The following is a 6,000-nucleotide window of genomic DNA, read 5'->3' as shown; positions in this document are numbered from 1 at the left end:
TTGATGTTAAATTAACTGATGGGATGGGTCATAAAGGTCAAATTAAATGACCTCTATGATCCACCCCATAAGTTAAATTAACCTCGAGGTCCTTGTTTTTTAACACATGTTAAAGAAGGGCTACCACATTACTTTTTGACAATGTGTGGCATACAGTTGATCCATCCGAGCTAATGGTGATGGAATAAGCCGTGTGTGTTGTGGGCAAACGCTTGCAAGTATACAACCGTTTGTGATTGATAAATTCATCACCGACGGGTTCCCTAGTGTGGTCCGTGTTCATCTCATCATCATCTACTTCTTGTGCTAGCTCGATGTTCCTTAGATGCTAAGTTTCCATTAATTGATGGTGTTTTATGAACACGCCCCATTTCCTGCCATTTCCTCACCCGTTTCTCGCCACCCAGCGATATTGCATGGAAACCTAGGCGGTGCGCGATGCACGAAGGCAACAAGCATAGCCTATGGCACATCCACCTTTTCCAAGCATGACAACCCACGAAAGCGCCGCCTCTGCCATCAACCTTGTCGACAGGGAAAACGAGAAGGCGCCACAGCCCGTCGAGGCCAAGGTGCTCCCCGGCAACGCGATGGACGACACTGTGATGCGCGCCATCGCCAGGGTTGAGCAGAACCTTGGTGCATGGCGCTTTAGCGCCGCGGATCAAGATAGGCATGTCAGGGCCGAGAGGCTACAACTCGCCGCACAACATGATCGATGGCGCGCTGCAGAGCAAGCTAGGCGCGGCCACGCCGATAGGTTGCGGCTCGCCGCACAGTGAAACTGTTGGAGCACTGCAGAGCGAGAGGCATGGCGTGCCGCATAACAAGAGCGAATCCATCGGTGCTTGCCTGCTGTCGACAGGGGCGTTGCAGCTGGGTACACGTCCCGTCAGTACCCCCATTCCTCGTCAGGAGTGGGTAGCGTCCCTCTGCGCCGTACTTGCACCAGAGGCCCGCCGCACCATACTTGCACCAGACGCCCACTGCACCATTCACATGGGTCGCGTCGTTCGCCTTGTCCGTGGCCTGCTCGATGCCAACGCACTGGTCGGTAGGCTTGACCGCCTCCTTGGCCCAGGTGTCCACCTGGGCGCAGTAGAGGAACATGGCCGCTGCATCCTCGAGGTGGTGATCTCCGATGAAATAGCCAACTTGGAGGTTGAGATCGCGCTCCAGATGTACGCGAGCGTGTCGACCGCTTGGACGAATGCCTGCACCAGTTTAGGCAGAGCCAAGAGCTACCGTAGGCAAGGGCTGCTGGTCATGGTCTCATGGACGCATTTTATTTTGTTGAGTCGTTTTGACGTGGATAGCTATGTATTCGACACGAGGTTTATACTGGTTTAGGCCACCATTGTGGTGTAATACCGTACTCCAGTGTGTGGTGTGGTGGATTGCCTCAGGGGCTGATGATGAACAATACAAAGGGGGAACAACCTCGCGAGGGGCTGTTCTTGAGATGGTGCGATGAACTGTTTGCGTGAGTTCAGTCGCCTCTCTCTTTCTCTCTCTCTCTGATCGATCCGTCTCCCAGCTGCCCCTACTCTATGGTGGCTAGCTCTATTTATAGAGGGAGGCCCTGGGCCTCTTTCCAAATAATGAGCGGGAAGGGCGCCAACAATTGGCCATTTTGAAGGGGAACATCTGGTACACTTATCGTGACTAAAGTTGGTCTATGGCTGCCAAAGGTGCTGATGATGACACCATCCTGGGCTCCACGATGACCTCCATCCTACCGTTCTACTGGTCTTGGTCTTGTTGCACCGAAACGGTAACCTTTGCCTAATGCCTTGGCCTGTGCTTGCGCCCTTTGCACCGAAGGGGAAACAAGGACATTGCAAAGGTCAGCGCCCGCCTGGCGCCCGCCTGGTCTCGATCGTCATGGCTTGCGTCATGGGCACCTCGCGAGGTACCCTGCCTTAATCTCTCCGCCTCCTCGCGAGCCTGCCTGATGAGGCTGCTCCTGAGGAAGCTTCCCGTCGTCCGCCCCGCGAGGCTTGGCCCCTCGCGAGGGTCTTGAGCTTGAGCTGATGAAGCTGGGCTGTACTGGGCCTTCACTCGAGCCACGCCGCAGGCCGCAGGCAGGCAAGTCTGGGGACTCCCGTTCCCAAAGCGCCAACAGTAGGCCTCGGGCCCAAGGCGCGCCCGGACTTGGCTTAGCAAAGAAGCGAAGGGGCAAGTGCGAAGTGCCGCGGGCCCCAATAGCCTGCGGCCTTGGGCGCCGAGTGGCGATTGATTGGTCATGGGCATCTCCGCTTCCCCACGACGCCTTGGCAACCGCATGACTTGACAAGTCCCTGCATGCAAAAATGGGTCATGATTACCTGCGATCGTGGTGGCCGACGGTTGGCCTCTTCCGGCTATATGGATGGAACGGCGTGAGCCCTTCCAGTCCATTCCTTCCCGCTACTCCTTTTCTTCTTCTTCCTTGCCCTTGCTCCACATTATGCCAATGGTGCCGATCTGCCGGTTTTCTGCAGAAGAGAAGGGAAAGGCCCCCCGAGAGGGTCCCGACACGCTTCCGCCGAAGAAGCGGCTAGTCCTCTGCTGCCAAGATGAGGGTGCTCGGCAGGAGGCATCGAGGCCCTGGTATGAGCGGCCGCTGCCTGGGTTCCCGCTACCCTTGTACGCCCGCATCGAGGGCCCTGGAGAAGAAGGCGCCGAGCGACACCGGCGGTGCCGCCGTCGACACCGGCGGGTTACGGCAGTGCGCTTCGTTCCTCCTGGAGTCCATGCCGAGGGCTCATCTCGCGAGCTCGTGCTTCACGCTGCCATGCCTCCTCGATCTTGGATTTGCATGCCTCCCTCCTTCGCCTTCGAGATCCCGCCGAGGGGGCCTCTTGAGCTCTAGCTGCAGCACGCTGACTGTAGTACCCCTGCGACCGGAGCGGAGGTTGAGGTTGTCGCTCCGGGCAAGGTCTACATGACCCATGGCTGGGGTGAGATCACCCGGGTGTACCAGACAGGGGGTGCCCTCGTAATCCACCTCGAATACGATGGTGCCTCCTTGATGTTCTTCAAGGTCTTCGACTCGGAAGGACGCCGGCTGGAATGCTGCCCCGAGAAAGGCGGCCGGGGCATCGTCGCGGCAAGGACCAGGCCTGCCAACCGCTTCCCCAGCAGCTCCTCAGGCAGCAGCGGAGGTGCCGGAGGGTCCAGCGACTCCGTCGAGCCTTACGCGACTCCGGAGATGAGCGACGACAGCTACGAGCCCCCGAGCTCGCGTCGTGCTCTTAGCAGGGCGGGTGCTTCAGGCCGTCGGCGCTACTGATCTGGATGGGGTTGGCGCCGGCGCCTGATGGCCCATTGTTGATGATGGCGTCTCCTGCGGAGGCGCGCGTAGTTAGCGTTCCTTAGAATTAGCACCTTTTGTTCCCTGCGAGTAATCGAAGTACCACCCCGCGGGGGTATGTAAGGCGCTGGCCATGTCTTTTGTGAATATTATATCCTTATTATGAATCGATGCGAGTTGCTTTTCCTGTCCTGGCTCGGCTCCCCCTTTCTTTCCTCACGAGGGCTTGGTGCTCTACGCTGATAGGTCCCGGTCCCCAGGCAGGCTTCAGCCGTCGCTGGTATGCCAGGTCGCGATGCCGTGGTCAAGGCCAGGAGGTGAGCGGACCAAGGTCCAGTAAGAGCCCCTGAGTCGCGATGCTCAGGAGGTTCCCTTTAGCGCTCAAGCAGCCTCCGCTGGGCAAGAATGGTAGGCAACGTTGCTGTGACAGAGCTACACTAGGAGAGGGTTTAGCGCTAAGTCGAATCAGTTTTCGTGTGACTTATCTCGTAGGTTTGGCATAGTTTTCGTCGAGGTGCCGGGCCTGCGCGGCGGCAGCTGAGGTGTTGCTGGGTTAGGTCCTCGTGAGCTTCTTCCCTCTCCCTTGCACTTTCCTTAATGCTCTACGTCCTCAGGTCCCGGCCCTCGAGCGAGCTCAACCGCCGCTGGTATGACAGGTCGTGGTGCCGTGGGTCAAGGCCAGGGGGTGAGGGCTGGAGAGCCAGTAAGAGCCCATGAGTCGCGATGCTCAGGCACCCTCCTTTTAACGTGCAAGCGGATCGGGCCGGAGAGAAGGAGAGAAAGCTCGCGACGTCCCCAGCGTTACTTCTAGAGTGGGTCCTGCATACCAATCACGAGGGGAAACAAGGTTTGTTGTTACGGTTGCCAGCCAACCATTAGTCGCTCCGAGGGAGTGATTGGGGCACTGAGGGCCTGTTGAGGTGGCGCCTTGCGGGGCTGCCGCGGCCAGAGCTCAGCCACTCAGATTTATCGGTGTTGCAGCGATGGACCCATACGCAAATGCCGTGCCAGAGCGAGCGGCTCCAAAGGTAGGTGTCATTCGAGCACGCGATTAGGTCAAGCATGTTAAGCATGAAGGAGCAAATCCATTTAGATAGATGCAGAAAAAGCAAACACCACTGGGTCAGGCACGAGTAGCTCAGGGATAATGCACCCCGAGGGGCGCCCCCAACAAGGTAGGTAAAAAGCATAAGCAAAACGGATACATGCCACAGGGACGGACCCACGCGACCTGGGAATGATGCAGCCCTGCGGGCGCTCCCAGCTGAAAATGGAACTTTGAAAGATGTCACCTAATACCATTGGAGATGAAGTGATGCTGAAGTAGCGTACGACGCACGGTGAGGAAGCCGACCCTCACGAGCCCTCGGGACCTGGAGCCTCGGGAGGCTCCGAGGGCACAGGTGGATCTTCGAGGGCCATCTCCATCTCCACCAGGATCGTGTGATGCCTGACCTCCCGAGCCTCCAGAATGCTCCTCAGCAGGTGCTGATGGGCGACGACCATGTTCAGCAGGCCGAAAGGCATGCAAACATAGCTGTGAGGTGGACCCTTGCAACGCCCCACGCGCGAAGGCCAGAGGCGCTCCTGAGACGTGGCTCGGTTGAGCCCTGGCATGTCAATGCAGACGCGCAGCCCGCCATCCTCGCCTGGATGGGTGGCTGCGGCGGGTAGGCGGCGGCTACCGCGCATGACTCTTGACTCCTGTAGCTCTTGAGTGTTTCTCGCGATGAACTCCTGAGGGTTTGGCCCTCGTTGCCTCATGCCTTCTTGAGGGAAACGTGCCTTGAAGCACGCCTCCAAGTGGTGCCCGAGCGCCTCCGTCGTGACCTTGGCAAAGTCGGTGGCTCTCCAAGAAAGAGCCCCTGAGCCTTGCCCGAGGAGGGCACCGGGCGCGCCTTCCTATGCGGCAGAGGGTGGCGCCCCTTTGACGGGCATGGGTCCTGACGCAATGCCTCTGGAGGTGCCTGCCCCCTGAGGGTTTGGGCCAGGTGAAGCCTTCTTCTTCTTAGGGACCGCCTCGGGAAGTCTCCCGCTCCTGTGATCTGGGTCTTCGATTGCCGCGGCTTGGAAGGCACGCTCAAGAGAACATACTGCATCCCTTTCCTCACAAGGCACTGTGATGACTCCACAGCTTCCTGGCATCTTGAGGACATTGTAGCTGTGGTGAGTCACTGCCATGAACTTGGCCAGGGCTAGGTATCCGAGGATGGCATTGTATGGTAGGCGAATGTGGGCGACGTTGAAGTCGATGAGCTCGGTGCTGTAGTTGTTGGGCTGCCCAAAGGTGACAGGAAGGCGAACTTGCCCTATCGGAACAGTGGAACCATCAGTGACTCCTGAGAAAGGCATGGTCGGCTGAAGCTGATCGTATGGCACTTGGAGATTGTTGAATGTCTCGACGGACAGGACATTGAGTCCTGCTCCGCCATCGATGAGGGTCCTGGTGACTTGCACGTTGCTAATGATTGGGGAACAAAGCATCGGAAGGACTCCGGCTGTTGTTGCGCACTTGAGCTGATCCGTTGAGCTGAACGTGATAGCGCACGCAGACCACCTGAGAGGGCGCATGGCCTCAAGCTTGGGGAGGACTGCATTCACCTCGCGAGCAAACTTCTTGAAGATGCGCTGAGAGGCTGGGGCCTGGGCGCCGCCCAGGATGCAAGCGATTGCGCGCGGCTCCTGGAAGCCCCCAGCCCCCTCGT

Source organism: Triticum aestivum, chromosome 1B (genome assembly GCF_018294505.1).
Source record: "Triticum aestivum cultivar Chinese Spring chromosome 1B, IWGSC CS RefSeq v2.1, whole genome shotgun sequence".
Taxonomy (NCBI): Eukaryota; Viridiplantae; Streptophyta; class Magnoliopsida; order Poales; family Poaceae; genus Triticum; species Triticum aestivum.
This window is presented reverse-complemented; position numbering follows the sequence as displayed.